The 20,370-nt window shown below is 36.9% G+C and overlaps 1 long non-coding RNA gene across 1 annotated transcript; it reads right to left on the minus strand.

The window, feature by feature from the left end:
• Positions 1-5,393: 5,393 nt before the first annotated feature.
• Positions 5,394-6,577, minus strand: LOC140857471 (uncharacterized). Its single transcript, XR_012140935.1, has 2 exons — positions 6,109-6,577; positions 5,394-6,014 (listed from the first exon to the last, which is right to left on the minus strand). It is a non-coding gene; the product is annotated as an uncharacterized lncRNA (long non-coding RNA).
• Positions 6,578-20,370: the final 13,793 nt, after the last annotated feature.

Consider the following 20,370-nt stretch of genomic DNA (forward strand, 5'->3'; position numbering starts at 1 on the left):
TAAAGGGGGTGCGACATCTGTCCCTTAACATGTGATCTGAGAGGAGGCACGGAGAATCTTTAAGTACATGGATTTTTGGGTGGTTATGAAGGGTCAAGTCCTATTACAAATAGGACTCTTGATTCTTGATCCAACTCTAACTAATTCTTAGATCCAATACTAACTAACTTAGAAATTAGTTATAACAAAATAACTAATTAGATCCTAGTCTAATTAGAAAATTAATTAGGTCCTAATTCAATTAAAAAATTAGTTAGATTAAAACACCATCAATCCAGGGTTTGATTCTTCTTGACTTTTTCCTTTAACATTTTCAAAGAAGCTTTTGATAATAGAGCTTGATCCAATTAAGCCTATTATCTAATTAAAATTTAATCCAATCAAATCTAAATCAAATTAAATAGAATCTTATTAAATTTTAATTTTAATTTGCATCCCTAAGATCAATTGAAACAAGCTCTGTTATCCATTAGGGCTATATCTAATCAATCCAAAGCAAACTTAATTGAATCTAGTTCAATTAGATTTTATTCAATCTCTATTACTCAATTAAATTGAGTCAATTAATAGTTAAATTATTAATTAATTATTTTCTAATTTACCAACCATTAGTCAATAATTTATGACAACCTTTGCATATGGTTAATCATCAATCACATTAATAATTAGACTTTTCAACGATTCATAATCGTCGATCAACCATTTGATCAGACAGATACTTCCATATATGTGACCCTATATATTCAAATATAAGTCAATAGTATAAGAATAATTTTTATACCAATCGATGTAACCATCTAACAATAGGATCCGACGTCCAGATAAGTCAAATATATACTCAGCAACACTCAATAACTTATGTGGATATAGTTACCATATAATTCATCCTTTTGACTTTTGATGCTTAAGGATGACTTAGGATTAAATTATCAACCTTGGATGGGTGGTCCACATTGTGTCTTAACCTCAAAAATCTTATGACTCCTCACTAGGACTACTTTGATCAGAGTTTTGCTGAGTTGAAATACAGTGATGCATCATCTTCAATTTTATTAGGAGTGGTCAATTCTATCTTGACTCGCACTCAGACTTCACAAATATTTGACTATACTCAAAAATTTTTCATCACTGAATTAAAAATTTGGATAGTCCAGCACCAAAGCACAGTGAGTTACTTGCAAGTCACCGAGGCAGCCTCAGGTCAGAGGGATACTTATAGCCATATCCCATCAGAGCAACCCTTGACAGTAGACTACTTCAGAGTTGATCACACTTAGTAAAGCATACTCCTATATTTCATCTATATACTATACCCATATCTTCACACACTTTAGTTAAGAGGATAACCAACTAATATGGCACACAATGACTTACACTTGATACAATTATCGTCCTAGTAATAATTATATTGTTTGGTCATGAGCAAGATTTAAGAACCACACGATAAATCTTTCTTTATCATTTTGGAAGTAGCTCTAAGGACTTCATCATAATACATGAGTTCCTTTTAGGAAGATGTATTTCTTATGATGAATCTGTCATATAACATTTATCAATTTATAATTTATATACATGTATGGAGCACAATCATCTACAACCTAGATGATTGACTTTAGGACATATTTTTCAGTAGGGAGGTGGTATGTTCGTTGTGTTTCAACTAAAGTTGGAGTGCTATTCCCGTACGGTGTATGACTTTCTTATGGATGTGGTGTGTCCCTCTCAATTGGTTTTTACCTTTTGGCTGTAGTGAGAAAGGATCTCTAAATGGTTGTTATCTTGGCTATAAATGATTGTGGTTAGTTGGAATATTCAGAGCGCTGGAGCTCCTGAAAAAAAGACTGCTATGTGTGATACCATCCTTACTTCCTTGTGTGACATAATTCTGATTCAAGAGACTAAAGTTGCGTCCCTCTCCCAGCCTTTTTTTCAATCCTTGGGTGGGTCTCGTATTGATCAATGGCTTCACCTCGATGCTTGTGGGTCATCTGGAGGTATTTTGATTGGTTAGAACTCTTGATTGTTTACTCTTACTAATTCATTAAAAAAGAATTTCTCCTTATCTGTGGTCTTATTTTCCATGGGTCTTCAAAGAAATATAGTTATTTGTACTGTTTATGGGCCTAATGACAAATCTCAAAGAAATCTCTTTTTTCAAGAGTTAATGGAGATTAGAAATTGCCTTCAAGATCCTTGGTTGATCGGCGGGGACTTCAATATTACCAAGAGTTTAGTGGATAGAAGAGGTAAACCTCAACCTATCAAGGATAGCTTGTGTTTTATGGACTTTATTTCTTCTCTTGGCCTTATGGATCTTGACTTGAAAGGGAGAGACTTCACATGGAGTAATCGAAGGGAACACCCCTCTTTAGTCCGTCTTGACAGATTATTGTTCTTAATGGAATGGGAGGATCATTTTCCAGCCTCTTTTCAAAAATCTTTACCCTCAGCTTCATCCGATCATGTGCCTATTATTCTTGATTGTAACTTCTCTTTCCGTGGATCCAAAATTTTTAGATTCGAAGCTTGGTGGACAAAGGAAGCTAACTTGATGGATATTATTCTTGATACTTGGCGAAAAATTAGAGGTGCTAGTGATCCAGGGGGAGTATAGGTGGATAACTTGAGAAGACTTCGATCATCACTAAAATCATGGGCCTCATCCAAGAGAATTATGAATAGGAATATGAAGGATAAGATTTTATATGACCTTGTGCTCCTTGATATGAAAGAGGAAAAGATTGATCTCTCACCATAAGAATTTGAAACAAGAAGAATCCTTAGGCACTCTATTAAGGAAATTTACAAAAAAGAAGAGTTATATTGGCAAAGATCCAAAATTACTTGGCTAAGAAAGGGGAACAGAAATATTGCTTTTTTTCATAAAGTTACATCAGGTAGGAAATGCCGAAGTCTCATTACATCCATTGTTCATGATGGGGTTGAGCTGCATGGTCAGGAGATGATCTCTTCTCAACTGCACTCTTTTTTTAGGTCACTGTTTGGTTGTTCTTCAGCATCTTGGATCCTCTTTAATTGGGAGAAAATTTATGGGTCTGCTCAATCAGACCTTGGTGGTTTAGATGATGTGTTCTCTCTTGAGAAAATTAAAAGAGCCGTCTTTGCATTTAGTAACTTCAAAACTCTAAGACCGGATGGGTTTGCTTTTGCCTTCTTTAAGAAGTTTTGGGATTTCATAAGCGATGACCTGCTGGTTCTCTTTAAGGCCTTTCACAAAAGATCCCTGGATCTTCATAGATTAAACTTTGCATATATCTCTCTTGTTCCCAAAAAAGAAAGTTTGCTTAGTGGTCATGACTTTAGACCCATTAGTCTCTTAAATAGTCTGTATAAGATCATTTCTAAAGTGCTCTCGAATAGACTGGCTTCATACCTTCCTGCTCTTATATATAATTCACAGTCAGCCTTTGTCAAGGGTAGATCAATCATTAAGAACTTTTTATATGCTCATGAGATGTTGGCCTTTTGTAGAAGAACAGGTCACAAAGGAGCCTTTTGTAAATTAGACTTTGAGAAGGCTTTTGATAAGATCAATTAGGATTTTCTCTTCTCTATTCTTCATGCTAGAAGGTTCTCCCTCAAATGGATTGGTTAGATTCGTTGCCTTCTTTCTTCAGCATCTATGGGCATTCTAGTAAATGGAATCCCTGGTAATTAGATTAAATGTAAGCAGGGGGCTTCGACAAGGTGACCCTCTCTCTCCAGTTCTATTCATTTTGGTTACTGATGTCCTCACTAGATTGCTTAAGAAGGCAGGTGCTCTTAGCTTAATTGAAGGGATTGGTTCTAATTGTGATTTTAAGGGAATCAAAGGACTCCAGTTTGCGGATGATACTTTATTATTCTGTACAGAAGATACTAGGAGTTGATTAGCTGCTAAAGTTATCTTCTTAGTTTTTGAAGGTACCTCTGACCTGAGGGTAAACTAACATAAAAGCTCAATTGTTTGCATGAATATGTCAGCTGAGGATGTTTCTCTCTTTGCATGTATGATGAATTGTAGGAAAGGTTTGCTACCTTTTACTTATCTTGGTCTCCCTTTTTTGTGATCAAAAGCTTTCGAGGCAGTGTTGGATGCCACTTCTAGAGAAGTTCAACAAGAGGCTTGCATCTTGAAAGAGAAGATATCTCTTTTGGGGTGGTAGGATCACCCTTGTCAACTCAGTGCTCAATTCTTTTCCTTCGTACTTCATGTCTGTATTTAAACTTCCTAGATGGGTTCTTATGAAATTAGATAAAATGAGAGGGCTTTCTTATGGAGGGGCCATGATAGAGTGAGTGGTTTTCACTGTTTAGTGAATTGGGATAGTGTTTGCAAATATAAGGAGCAAGGTGGGTTAGGAATTAAAAATTTGGAGCAAATGAACTTAGCACTTTTAGCAAAGTGGGCTTGAAAATTTACACACGGTTCGGATGCCCCATGGTCGAAACAAATTAAACAAGCTTGTTATGTCAAGAAAAGGTTTGGAATGAGAGTAAAAAAGTCTTCTAAGAAATTGTCTCCAATCTAGAAGGGAGTGTATAGTCAGTTAGCAACCTTTTGGAATTGTATTTTATTTAGAGTTGGTGATGGATCATAGATTTGATTTTGAAAAGATGCTTGGTGTGGGCTGGCTCCACTAGCTTTTCTGTTTGAGGACCTTTATCTTCAGGTTTTGAAACATAATTGCTCTGTTGCATCTTAGTGGTCTCGTCAGACCCTTAGTTGGAAGATTAAAATTAGAGGCCCCATATCTATGACTCAATATAGGCAGCTTGCATTACTTCAGAATAGCTTGCATAATATTCATTCGACAATGATTGCCGATGTTCCTACCTGGAAGCTTACATCCAATGGATTATTCTCTATGGAGTCCTACCATTTCATCAACAATGGTGGATTAAAATGCCCCTATCACAAAATAATTTGGAAAGCTGTTGTTCCAGAGGAGGTCAAAGTATTCTTATAGTTGGCTCTTAGAGATAAGATATATACTGTTGAGGTTATGACTAAGAAAGGGTGGATTGTCAACTCAAGCTATTCTCTTTGTGGGGGGAGTTCTGAAACTATTGGACACTTATTCATCTCATGTCCATTTACTCGTAGCATTTAGATGGTTTTTAAAACACAACTGAGGATCAATGGTTGGCCGAGGAGCTTTCACATGCTATGGACTATCTGGAGGAAGAAAAAGTTTGATGCTTCAATGAGGCTAGTGGCTGTTCAACTTATGGTGGCAACCTGCTGGCAAATCTGGCAAGAGTGGAACTCGAGGATTTTCTTGAAGAGAAGCAGCTTCGTTTATACAATGGTTCAAAGAATCTTATGATCCTGCAAGAGTTGGGATTAAATCCATTGCTCTCCCAAGCAGTTGCAATGTCATCAAACTCTGTTGCAGAAACTCGGTTCCCTAATTCATTCCATTTGGATTACTGACTCTGTTCTCGAATCTTGTTCCTATTACAGAGTCCTTTGAAAGAAGTTTATACTGTTTGAAGCTTAGCTTTACCAAATATTGAAGCTTCTGACAATGAAGAGGACGTATTGTGGAAAGTTGACCATTCAAACTTATCTCTTGAAGCCCTCCTTTCTATCTCACTTGCTCGGATTTTCAAGGATCCAGCAGTCTGCATCAGATCTGGACAAGCTGGAGGAAAACTTGCCTTGTTACATCACAGCGGTGTGCCATGGATCAGCTAGCTGCAGCTCTGGGGGGAGATTGGGTGTGAGCGAAACTCCAAAATCTTCCTAAAGAAACAGTGCTCCACTTCCACGATGATGCGTAAAATTCTGCGAACTTTCAAAATCTAGGGGCACCTGTGTCGCTCCAAAGCTTAGGACGGTCACCTCATGCTCTGGAATTTGGTTTCTTCCCTAATAGGGTGCTCGTCAGGAATGCAGTCATTGGGTGGCTTATTGTCTTCTCTTTTCTGCTTAGTGGAACCCTATTCTTCTTGCTGTTGTATTGATCTAAATCCTCTGATTCCTCGCTGTAGCAATCTCAACTCTACCTCTGTAAATATCCCTCTGTAATCTACCCATTTAATAAAGAAGGGTGGCCATTTGGCTTCCCATTCTCTCAAAAAAAAAAAAAAAAAAGGACTTACCTCACTTTTATTAGGACGACGTTTGTCATAACGATCTTTAACATCATATGGGTAAGGGTAGTGGAGGTCAAGCTTTACCACATGTCCGGTCATGGCATCGCATCCAACTCCTCTCCATCTGCAGCAATCTTTTCCATTCCAAGAGAGCCATTTGTGGGCATCATAGATGCCCTTTTGTATGCTTAGAAGAGCCTTCCTTTCCCTTCTATGCAGCTTCCTGACGTGGAACTATTTCCACTGAAGCAGAGGCATGGTTGCCACGATCCAATTAACAGGAGGAACGCAACCCAGATGACATAAACATGAGGAGTGGAAGTATTGGTTGCAGCCATTGAGATCTCCCTATGCGAAGGAGCCAAGGGGGGATAGCTTGTTGAGAGGACCAAGTTCAGAATGAGATTCTTTAAGTGATCCTAGGTCATGTAAATTATGACTCGCCGATTAGTGGACTGAAAAACACGGTCATGGAAGAAATAGTTCACCAATGGTTACCAATGAGGCAATGAAGCCGAGCTGTCAAGATAAGAATCCAGGTTCCCATATAGCTGCCAAAAGAATTGACCAACATCTAGAATAGAAAACAAAAAAAAATATTCTCAAGTCAATGCAACTACTAGCGGATGAGGTCCTCCTTTAGAAATGCATTTGTGGACAAGAATGTTCGCCATGCCGTTGGGAAGAAGTCGGCAGGACCGAAGTTTTGTGGACAAGAATGTTCCCTATGCCGTAGCGAAGAAGTCGACAGGTCTAGATGCCGTGTCGGTCTTCTTGAGTTTAGTTTGCCTAGGACTTCAAAATTGTCTTCTAATTTTATGATGAGCTGCCGATTGTTCTTGTGCAGCAATGACAAGAAGTTTCAAACAGTTATTTAAAAAATTGAAATTGAATTATATCACAAAACAATAGAATACCTCGATACTTTTAAACTAATTTGCCTCCCTTGCAAGCCAAACACAAAAATCTTTCCCCTTGACATCCGTGTACCACAAAAGATTTTGGACAAGTTGATGTAGTCAAATTATAAGAAATTAGCTTTATGAAGAATTTTCTTAACAATAATCACAAAAGATGGTGCGCAAGCTAAGAAATCTATCAATTACGCCAAGATTGCAGCACAATGAGCAGATAGAGCTTCACTTTCTATACTTCACAAAGATAAGTGAATGATCACTAGTTATTTTGGGCCAACCAAACATGACAAACATGGTAATTTGGGCGATGGAACATGCATCCCTAGACAACTACGGTTGTCTGGTTTCCATCAAAAAAAAATTTGAAGCTTGGTTATCTAACACACACACACACACAATATATATATATATATATATATATATATATATATATATATATATATATATATATATATATATATATATATATATATATATATACATCTACATATTGTTCATCATTTTTATTTTATTAATTATATTTTTGTTATATTTTAAAATTTATTTTATTTTCATACTTTTATTTGATTATTATGATTTATAATTTTTTTACATTATTTTTTTAAAATTTTCTATGTTTACTAATTGATATTTTTCTTCATACTTAAAACTTTATCTTTTAATTTTACTTACTTATATTTTTGTTATTCTTAATCTAATTTTTAATTCATATTTTGAATGTTAATTTAACATACTCTCTTTTTATATATATTTCACCGAGGTCGGTTGTACTCTTTATTTTAGTTAATTTTTTATTATTTACTAAGTATAGTTTTTATTTTTTAATACCATTAGTTATTTATTTTTAATAAATTGCTTCATTTAACATGCATTTACGATGTTCATTTATAAATAAAAAGTCTTTTAAATCATAATTAATATAAAGAATGTGTGTTACTTGATATTTTTTATAATTTCTAATGAAATATTGACAATTATTAAATATTAATTATAGTATTTATTTTTATTTTATAGCATAATTATTAGTAAATAATTTATATCGAATATCTTATTTGCTTAGCACCTCATCTAAAATGGCTAATCAAAAGGTGTTATTTAGATACCTTGGATGTGTATAAGTATCTAAAATTTATTCGTCGAATGGGCAATATAGGATTAAGTATATGACAGCACATATCCTTGCACACTCTCTCAATTGAAGCCTTGGCTTCTTTTTCAGACTAAAGATTCAAATCCATTCACAAACACTATGGTCAACTTGTGATTAGCCTAAAATGTGTGTTCTATAATGAACTATAGGACACTGTAGCGTAAGGCATTTTGAGTTGACTGTAAATTGATCATGATATTTATCATTGAATATGATTGGATACCTTAGCATGGTGGGATGTTAAGATTTGAATAAGGAGAATGTGTAAGGATAATATTTTACTCTCCTACTAACTATGCATTGAGTAGATCTTGACTACTTATACACATGGTCAAGTAATTCACATAATATCTTTCAACTAATCTTTTTAGATGATATTTTAGATTGTTATAGGTAACCATAGTATCCATGGACTCCGGTTACTTGGTGACATAAATCTTTCCAAGATCAGCATCAACGGTGAACATTTTGTGGTAAATGAAAGGAAGATTGTGCCAATCCAAGCTGCCAATGACATCAATCAAGCAAACATAGGGACAAGTTCATGGTGAGATATGCTTTATCAAGCATATATTTGAGAGAGCTCCTCTACCAATTTAATGTCAACCACGTATGTGTCGAGAACCCTTTGGTGTCTTGATTGTTACTGCAAACATAAGTTGCTATTATCATCATAATTGCCTTTCAATGGCTCCTCTCCTGGTCTTTGTAAAATATTTGGTTGGACTAGGTCTGCTAACTCAATGATGGACCAATCCAATCAAGTAGCGGCATGCGCAAACATGCTTGTATTGCTTCGTTTTTTCTCTCATATTTTTTTTTATGGTTGAACTGATCTATTGTTGAGCTGATAGATCTAATCCAACCAATAATTTCTCTCTTATCCACTGCTACAATTTAATAGATTACCTAATTTGAGGAGATTGAAAGGTGTCACCATGGAAGATTGTAGGGATTCTATGGTACCCCATAGCCTTGGAGGTGATCTCAGGTGAAGCCAGATCGATAGGCTCCAGATTCGCTATGACAGGCATGGTCCTAGCATAGGATAGGAGTGATCCTAGGGTAGAAGCAATGCATAGCTCTCCACTGGCTCGAGATTCAGGCGATGAGGATTTTGAGGGGCTTGATTGGAGCTTCGGATTCTTGAAGATACAAGGTGGAGCAAGGAACCAGAGTCAGAACTGAAGCTGCGGGAGAAGAAGCAGTCTCAGCAGGTTAGTCAACTCAAATTGAGATTGAGTCGACTAAGTCATAGATGGGTCAACTCTGTCCCAATGTAGATCGACTATATCTCAGAAAAATAGAAAATAGACTTCTCAAAAAAACTGGCATGGAATGCAGGCTTGTCGACTCAGTCTGAGACTGGGTCGACTCAGTATCGCAGACAGAGCAGTACGGATTTTCTGTTTGAATCTAAGATTAGATTTTGATCCTAAGATCTTAAAGCCTAGTTTGATAGGTCTTAAGGGGGCTAACTCAAGGGTTTGGACTGGGATTAAGTCCAAAGAATGAGAGCATGTGAGACATGGGTGTACATAGACTCGGTAAGTGCTTTCATATATTGGGTTTAGCTAAGAGTATTTTTTATCAGATCTAATGGCTATGTATATATATACATAGGTTGTATTAGGATTTCTAAGAAGAAGTGAAATACAGATCTTTTCTCCCTCAATCTCTCTTCTCTCTTTCTCTAGTGTTGTCACCCTAGGTCTTATAGAAGCCCTAGAGAAGGGGGGCGCCCCTCTTAAGCTTGAGGAAGGAGGTGCTCCATCACAGATCCAAATAATGGATCGGTGGTCGCTACCTTCAGAGAGTCCGGATCTATTGCAGATCTCCTCAAGTACACGTAGAAGATCCAAAAGTTTCTGACAGGTGCATTCAAGAATTTTTCTAACATTTGGTACCAGAGCCTGGTGGAGCATAGAAGCAAAGGAGAAGTTATACAAGGTGAAATCAGAAATCTACATATCTATTCTATAGTATATCTCAGATCTACTTTCATTTTTACTGTGGTTTGGCCAATCAGGAGCAACGAGTTGAAGGTGAAGGTTGAGAAGATTGACATAAAAGGATGTTTCCTGGGGTGGAAGATTTGGGTGCATAATTTGCTCATCCAACTTTGATTGGAGGTGATCTTGGTGGAAAGACCTGGGTGTATGGCAGTTAGACGATAGAGATCTCTGAAGAGAATAGCAGTATGGGGGCAGTTTGGTAGATGAGAAGAGTTCACCCAAGAGGTAATGGTCAAGAAAAAATAAAGAAGCGACTGCAACCTTCGGGTGTAGGAAGGTGGGGATGTATTTGGTGGTTATACCAGAGCAAGGGTTTACGAAGCTTTGGGGGGATTGAGATGGCTGATCCATGGAGTGTCACAGCAAGATTCAAGAGAAGGAGGTCCTCTGGTGGTTTCAGAGGTTCCCACGGGGTGTGAAGGTATCCAAAATGGAAGCAGCAGCGGTAGAGGCCCAGCAGAATAGGGCTAGATGGCTGATGTTTTGGCATAGGTTCAGAGCCAAGAGGTACAGAGATAGGTGTCAGATTCCAGCATCGATGGTGGTGACGCATTGCATGGATCTATGCGGGGTTGCGGGCATCATAGATCGAGGTTCTGGGGAGGCCATGTCAGAAGGGTGTGTTTATCAGATCTGCCTGTTGCTGGGTTGTCAGATTATAGGGAGGTGGAGCATCGAGGACAGGTGCATCCACACGTAAAGGAGGAGCACCGAAGAGAGGTTCCTTCACAGGTGATGATGAAGATCATGGCCATGGCACGGGCTCTAGACAAGAAGGTACAAAGGGAGGTGGAGTCTCCCAATCGATCAGGCAACGGTAAGCGGACACCAGGAGAGGGCCTAGAGATGTATGCATCGGAGTTCTTCCATTGCATACACCCCAACAGGCACTAGCGGTGAGCGACCACATTCAAGGTTTAATCTTCCAAATTAACTAGGTAAGTCGAGATTGGTGTAGGTTCTCCCATTGCTTTCCTTAGATACCAATTAATTGATCAGATCAATGAATAAAATTAATTAAATAATCATCTTTCAATTACTTATCTTAGACACTAATTGATCAATGGATCCGAATAGGTTAGTTTTGATGAATCAGGCTCGAGCCATAGAGCCCAATTAGGTCCTTAGGTTAATTGATTCTATATATGGATATCAATTGATTCGATCAACAATGATTATATGATCTTAAGCTCTATTGATCGAACCTAAATCAACATAATTGACTCGATTTGATCAACTACTAAATCAATTTTGACCCATTATGATCAAATCAGAAATTCTAGGTGTAATCCGATTACATGACCTAATTTGATCTATCCATGATCAATTTTTCATGCACAAATACAAATTTCAGATCTTAAATCTAAATTTTTAGATCTAAATTCTTTATATGAAAGTAAGTTTTGGATATTAAAATATTTTTTAGATTATATATACAATCATATATCACATATATAAATTAAATCCAGATCATAGAAACTAATTTTAGATCTAAGCATACTTTCATATATTATATATACGAATCAAAATAGATTTTGAAACTCTTTTTAAATCTAAATAATAAAATATATATCATATATATAAAAAAATTAGATCTAAAATTTTATTTTAATCAAAAAAATTTAATATTATTCTAGGATAACCATACAGTATAACAAGTTACGTCAGGATAACCTTATGCTAGAATGATATTAAAAATTTTCATATCTAAAAATTTTTTCTATAGATTTTAAATCTAAATTCTAATCTCATACATATAACGTGGCTCTGATACCATTATTGGGATTTTATAGTTTCATACATGCAAGAATTTTTCAAAAATAAGTATGCAACAGAAATTAAAAAAAATTAGATTAAACTATTTTAATCTAAGCATACATAAGATCATATCTTAAAATCATAAAATAGGATCTATATGTGAGATAGGATTCAGATATAAAAATCAAATAGAGAAGAATAAATAGAAAAAATCTAACCTTCATACCTTGGTACGGGTCAATCTACATCATGAACCAATGATCATGGATGTCTTCTGAAGATCTCTTGAAGCCGTACAAATATCCAGCCTCTACGAATGTCTATACGAGACTTCGATTTGATCAAAAGCTTCTTGATTTCATCAAGATGCTAGCTCTCTTATAGAGATCGCATCTTGACGGTTGAAGATGAATCTTCTTTTCTCTCAAGTCCATCTTAGAGAAGAAAAAGATTAGGAGGATTAAGATCTCTACACTAGAGATCATGAGAAGAATCCTTTCTTTTCTTTCTTCCTAAAATTTATGTACAAAATCTCTATGCTAGAGATCTAGAAAAAATATGTCTAACTTTGGACAAAGGAGAGATAAAAATTTATATCCAACTCTTAAACAAAAAGAGAGAAGACAAAAATAACCAACCTTTGATTATTTGTAAGACAGAAAGAATGGAGAGATACCAACAAACCTCACACCCAACTTCCCCTTGTCGTGCCCTCTCCTTTTCTCTAATTTTCTCACATACAACTCTCTTGGTTTGGTGACTAAAATCTAATCATATCAGGTTCTAAGCTACCACCCCACTCTTATCCCCTATTTAAATAGGGTAATTAGGATTTTAAGATAAGAGTCCGCATCTCCTTGGACTCTTGAACCATGCCGCCACATCCTTTCACTTTTGCGCCCATGTATCTTAAGGAAAAAGGGGTTGGCATGAGTTCTTACACGCAAAAAATAAAGGAAGAAAGGACACATGGATAAGAGCTTGGGTGTGGGTTTGTTGGGCGCAAGGAGAGAAGGAGACTCCCAATCAAATTAGGATCTCTTTAGGTGGCTAATTTAAACCCTAACTAATTCTCAATTGATTAAGGTTTAGTTGCACCCAATTAGAGAAGAATTCCTAGTCCAAATAGGAATCCAAAACCTTTTGATTAAATCTTAATCTAATTAAAAATTAGATAGCACCCAAATCTTAATCAAATTAAGAATTGTTCTCCTATGCAATTGGGTTATATCATAACCCAATTAGGCTTGATCAAATCAAATTCTAAGCAAGTTAAATTGAATCTCATTCAATTAGACTTGATACAAGCCCCACTTCTTAATTAAATTGAGCTAATTAGCAATCCAATTACTAATTAATCCTCCTATAACTCACTAACTCTTTAGTGAGTTACTTAATTATAACTTTTGCATTGGATTAATCATCAATCACATTGATCATTAAATTTTATCACGATTCATAATCACAATTCAACCATCTGATCTGTCAAAAATCTCTTTATGTATGACCTCATAGGTTTTACTCTGTCTGGTAGTGAGATATATTGTGATTTCTATCACAATATCATTGAAACTCTTTTCAATGGGTCGGAACCATTCCAACTCTATCCATCAAAAATTATCGATCATCAAGATGATGCTCGTGGATCTCACAATCCATCAATGACACTTAGCAGTATGTAGTGGCAATCCAGTAGAATAAAAAAGTGATGAACCTCTAGGTATAGTTAACATATGATACAATCCCTCTATCATGAGTCTCATCCAAATGACAGGTCATGGATAAATCGTCAAAACTCAACATCGATCATATGATAGATTCAATTAGCTTGAGTCCGTCTGTGATTCTCATAAAATTTTTTTTTCATCAATCACATTGCTATGGCCATAGACTTAAGGACTCAGCTTCTTAAATCTTATAGAACTACTTTTTTCTGCTAGGATCAATAGATCCTATCTAGATACACATCCTACTCCTACAGTGAACCAACTATCGTCAACATCCACTACAAGGACTCATTAAGTTAATATTTATATATAGTCAACTCCAGTAGCCTCACTGCGAGTAGCTGTGGCACCATAGGTCAAAAGATCAGTCACAATTGCAGTATCGAGAAAGTCACTAATGATTGAGCAGACATGTATATGACTTCTCGTATTGATCATGCTTAGTGCTAGTTGTTCTCTAACAACTACCTGCACTCTCGCTCTAGTGTCCCTACACCACAGACTTGAGACTCATCTGTCTGAAGGAAGCAATCCATGTACTGATCTGTCTGGATCAATCACCATTTTCGTGACTATCCTATGATCAAGAGTAATTTAGAAATTAACCATCAATGATACATGCCTCAAATTTTCAACTCTTTGAAAATATGTGTCATCATCTTATTAATTCCTTAGACGATTCATGGACATAAAAAATATGAATAGTAATATAACTATCCATTAAGTACAAAATCATATCCTAAAAATATGATATACGTCAACCAAAATTGGCTTCTAGGGCATACATCCAACAGATGCTACAGCGGCGATAGGATGTAGGGAGGATCCGGAGACATATGAGGAGGTTTCCACCAGCCTAGACCATAGATGGGTTGAAGGCAGGGGAGTGGAGCTGCAGTCACTCCAGATTTTTTCGATGCTATGGCAGAGCATGCTGTAAGAGTAGCAGCGATCAAAACCATTGGGCCAGTAGTGATTAGAGTCACTAAAGCAGCGATGTGCAGTCACTGGAGGTGCAACAGATGGAGTTGCAAAGGCAGTAGCTGCTGGATCAGCGGTGGACATAGCTGTTGATGATAGGATCTACAGAAAAAGTGTCCGATCGTAGGATGAGATCTTCAGCCATAAGAGAGGCGGTGGTAGTCTCCTGAACAACTCCAGGGTTGAGATATACTATGATGGTGAGGAGATATGCATAGTTGGCTTTACTCCAAATTGGCCAGATCGTGCAAAAGATCAGAGCTCGATTGAGAGTGGTGCTCATCAAGGCTTTGCAGGCACCAAGATAGAGATTGTAGGGATTCTGTGGTGCCCCATAGCCTTGAAGGTGATCACACGTGAAGTTAGATTGATAGACTCCAGATTCGTTATGACGGGCACAGTCATAAGCTAGGATAGGAGTGGTTTTAGGGTGGAGGTGGTGCATAGCTCTCCACGGATTCAAAGTTCAGGTGATGAGAACTTCGAGGGGCTTGGTTTGGGCTTCAGATATATGGAGATATAAGGTGGAGCAAGAAATCAGAGCCAGAGATGAAACTATAAGAGAAGAAACAGTTTTTGCAGGTTAGTCGACTCAAACTGAGACTGAGTCGACTAAGTCGTAGGTGGATTGACTCAGTTCCAATCTGAATCGACTATATCTCAGAAAAATAGAAGACAAATTTCTCGAAAAAATTAGCACGGTACGTAGGTTAGTTGACTCAGTCCAGTCTGAGTAGACTAAGTCCCAAGTTAGTTGACTTAATTTGAGACTGGGTCGACTCAGTGTCACGGGCAGAGTAGTATGAATTTTCTATTTAGGTTTAGGATTGGATTTTGATCCTAAGGTCTTAAAGCCTGATTTGATAGATCTTAAGGGGGCTAACTCAATGGTTTGAACTGAGATTAAGTCTAAGAGATGAGAGCATGTGAGATATGGGTGTACATGGGCTCGATGAGTACTTTCATGTATGAGGGTTAGCCAGAAAAGTTTTTAGTCAGGCTTAATGGCTATATATATATACATAAGTTGTATTAAGGTTTCTAAGAAGAAGTGAAATACAGATCTTTTCTCCTCAATCTGTCTTCTCTCTTTCTCTAGTGTTGCCGCCTCAAGTCCTGTAGAAGCCCTAGAGAAGGGGGGTGCCTCCCTCAAGCCTAAGGAGGGAGGTGCCCCATCACAGATCCAAGTAATGGATCGGTGGTTGCTGCCTTCAGAGAGTCCGGATCTATCACAAATCTCCTTAGGTACATGCAGAAGATCCAAAGATTCCTGACAGATACAGTCAGGGATTTTTCTAACAAAGATCATAGAGAACAGACTGAGATAAACAACGATAGCCAAGCATAGTAGCCGTAGGTGAGCATGGTGATGCCACAGACAGAGGGTTACCCAGGATGCCATAGGTAAAGGAAATCAAAGACTTCGCACTGAGAGCTAGGGCGGTCTTGAGTTCTTTCATCATTTTGGTATTGATCATCTTAGTAGGGTATATAGTAGGCAGTACTTTTGATAAAATGGAGAATAGAAAATTTTTTAATTTTAATCGAGTTATCGATGTGGTTGGACTATGGGAACATGTGAGTAACCATGCTTGTCCGTGGGATTGTATGGGATAAATTATTGCCTACATTGTGTGGACTATGTGATCGTACAAATTGCAACCAATCATAATGACTAATTTCTGTGGTGGTGCCCGCTTGATAAACAGAGCCCATAAAAACCAATAGTTGCGATTATCTATATGTTTGACCATGTGGTGCATAAGAAAGTCTTTGTGCACTGCATGCAATACATTAAAATTAAGAGAAAATCTACAGTAAGCCTATTTGTATATCCGAATAGGCAGTGATTGGCGCGTATGGAGCCCCCCCTCTTTTTTTTATTCCCCTCCACCCCCCTCCCCCGTGCATGATCCAATCACCGTGCATGAGTGGTTATGTGATGTCTATCTAAACTGTTCAAATACTCTTAGGATTTATCCATTCATATTTTTTTAGCATTTTGTGCGCACGCGATGACATGATAGATGATGAACTCTAAGGGCCATCATCGTCTGCCACATCGTCATCATCGTCTGCTTGGGGTGCGGGCCGACATCATCTGCCACATTGTCGTGCGCGCATAAATGTTAAGAAAATAAGAATGGATAAATCCTAGGAGTATTTGAACAGTTTAGATCAGCATTTTCGAAACCGTCCCGAATCAACTGATTCGGGACGTGCCGAACCATACCGACGGAGAATCGAGATGGTTCCGACATGAAAAATGGCATATGCCGGTGGCGGAGAAGAAAAGAGAGAAAAAGAGAAAGAGAGAGGAAGAGAAAGAGGGAGGGAGTCCATCGGAGGGGCCATCGGAGGGCTTCCGATGGGCCGTCGTGGCCATTAGACGACATAAATACCTCCCGCGGCTCCACAGCATGAAACAGGAGCGATCCGGCCCATTTTTCATATTTTTTTAAATTTTTTTTAAATGAAGTCGGTATACAATTTGCCAGCTTTACTTAAGTGATACTGGCAAACTCAGTGCCGACTTCATTTAAAAAAAAATTAAAAAAATATAGAAAATAGGGATGGATCGCCTCTATTTCACACCGCGGAGCTGCAGGGGGCATAAACGTCGCCCTCAGGCCACGATGGCCTGTCGGAGGCCCTCTGACGGTCCCTCCGACGGATCCCCCTTCCTCTTTTTCTTTCTTCCTCTCTTTTTATTTCTCTCTCTCTTTTTTTTCTACGATTCGGCTCTATTTTTCTTCGTCGATTTGCCTTGGTTCGAAATAGAATGAAAACATATCGAATCGTATCATCGATCGACCGATATGATCGTCAGTACCGATTCCACAAACCTTTATTTAGATAAACATCACATAACTGCCTAATCACCGCACGCAGTGATTGGATCATGTGCGAGGAGAGGGGGGTGGGGGGCAATAAAAAAGGGGGGGCGGCTCCGTACGCACCAATCACCGTCGGGGCAAGGGGGGTCCTCCATGCGCACCAACCACCACCTGTCCGCATATGCGAATGGGCTTATCATAGACTTCCCCTAAAATTAACGTAGAGCATGTAGTTATTACTTTCCAATACGCATTTAATGCCTATAATTCTGCTTTTTTATTTGAAATTTTGAATGACAAAAATATCTTTTCTATTCTGAAAAAATTATGACATCCTGCGGCCATATTATAACATCCTACCGTCAAATTATGACTTTCTGTACACAGAATGTCATAATTTTTCTTTCAGAACTCATAAAAAAATAAGAGCATTTTTGTCATTGAAAATTTATAAAATTTTTAAATGATGAAAATGTTCCTTTCTTCTTTATGACATCCTGTAGCCAAATTATAAGCAGAAAATCATAATTTGACTGCAGGATATCATAATATTGCTCAGAATATCATAATTTTTTTAGAAGATGAGGGATATTTTCATCATTCAAAATTTTAAATGAAAAAGTGAAACTACATGCATTAAATATGCATTGAAAAGTGATGGCTATATGATCCACACGTTGCTGGCAATAATTATCTCGGCATATGGGGCTAATTCCCTACCTGCACCAAACACCAATTGTGGCAAGAGTGGGTCAGGCCCACTACTTACTCAACTGTGGGAGGTCCGTCCACGGGTCCCGCTAATGAAAAAAAGGCCAGGTTAACTCATGGACTAATCAAACAATGAAAAATGAATTCCTACGGATGGGTGTTTGGTCCCCAAATTGGATGCTACTAGCCAAATGCTGTTGCATATAAGTCACCATTCACCAATGGCAGTTTTGGAAGTACATCCAAAGGTGGCTTTATTATTACAAACTGATTGAATGAGATTCCTCATTTGCAGTCTGATTGAGTCTGTTTACGGGTGTTCTTCCCTCTTTACCAAAAAAGACAAAAAAAAAAAAAAAGAAACAACCCACTTCAACCTTGGACCCAATATCTTTGCTATGTTCGTTGGGACATTTATTCCAGAACTTGGTTTAGGTCATGCAAGCTTTTTTTTTTTTTTGGGTAAGAATAGGCCATGCAAGCTTTGATGCCAGTTCCCAACTGCAATTGCCAATATGCATACACATTTAGATTCCGAAATTTGATCCATTGGACAGGTTCATGTCCCGGATGTAAATTAAACTGCTCAACTATCATCATACAATGAGCTGCAGCTCTAAAATTTGCCCTGCCAAATAGTGTTGATCCTTTCAAATTCCAGAATTGTTGGTAAATTTAGAAACTCAAACTGTACTGTTCCGAACCGGACCATATCCAGCTAGAACCTGACAGTTAATAGGGCGGGTCCACTTTGCTTCTATGATATTTGCATCTTTTCTGAAATGAAAGGGGTTCTGAATTCTGCTAATTGGTCATGAAAATATCACGATAAAGTCTCTGAAGCATGATCTCATCATTAGTAAGTTACACAACTTATGGTCTAAAAATAAGCAAAAGTTCTACAAATGCTATTATTCGTTATAATGGACCACATTGGAATTCTTATTTACTGTTTTATCGTTTGTTGAAAACTGTCTAGTTACTGATATAGATCATGATATATTATTAGTTATGAATAACACGAAGGTAATGAAGCTACTGTTTCCACAGACTATTCACCATGATAGGCAATTTTTAAAACAGGAATTATTGACCTTTGCAACAGCCGTCCTGACAATATGATGCTCTTTTTTTCTAAAAAAAAAAAATTTGACAGTATTTCAAATCCCCCAATGTGATGCAACCGGTTAAGAATTTGTGATACATACATCATGAAACCACAAAAAATGCTGATAGCATAAATAAAATAGACTAACAATTTATCATAGAAAGAAGTGGACCAAAAATAATTATAGAAATATGATATGCTGATATACAGGTGATCTTTATTACATTAAAAATCCGTCCATAAGGATGCAACTTGGATTGGGTTCAATCCAAATATGTTTGCCCAACTTGCTAATTAGGTAGGCTAGTTTGAGATTTTTTTAACTTGGGTTGGATTTGTACTCAAAAATCCCAACTTAGTTCAAGTAGGATGGTTAGATTAACCTTCAACCTAATTTGAATCCGACCCTAAACCGATTCAAACACGACCAAGATTAACCCAACTTAATCCAACATGATATATAAATAAACAATTCATATTTATATTTCATATAGACTATCTATATCTATATATACTTGTATATTCTATCTCATTAAATCATGTGTAAGTATATCATTGAAATTTGTGAATAATTGAGATCCCAATTCAACAAATTTTAATCCAGTAAAGCAGTTTAGCTATTTTTCCTATCCTCAAATTTCTATCTAATCCAATTAATATAGCTTAACTCAGCTCACTCCAACTAATCTAACTCGATCTAGCTAATCCGATGTAACTCAAATTTGGATTTATAATAAAATTTATTTAGGTTGGACTATAAAATTTCTATGCCAAGGCCAAAATGGATGTTGCAAGAATGAAAGTAGAATAAATAATATATGTCTAGATTCTTTTTCATGCTTGATCTATGGATGCAAATTTGATTATTCAACTAATGTTCATATCCAGTAATAAAAAAGATGTAGATATGGATAGACAAATATCTAATTCATATTCAATTATTCCGTTCTAGTTATAATACTATAAAATGTTCTAATTGTAATACTATTTTATTTTATATATTTTTTTATAAAATAAATGATTATATTGATATTTGAATGATTCAATTAATCTTCTATTTAGTG

Source organism: Elaeis guineensis, chromosome 4, assembly GCF_000442705.2.
Source record: "Elaeis guineensis isolate ETL-2024a chromosome 4, EG11, whole genome shotgun sequence".
NCBI lineage: Eukaryota > Viridiplantae > Streptophyta > Magnoliopsida > Arecales > Arecaceae > Elaeis > Elaeis guineensis.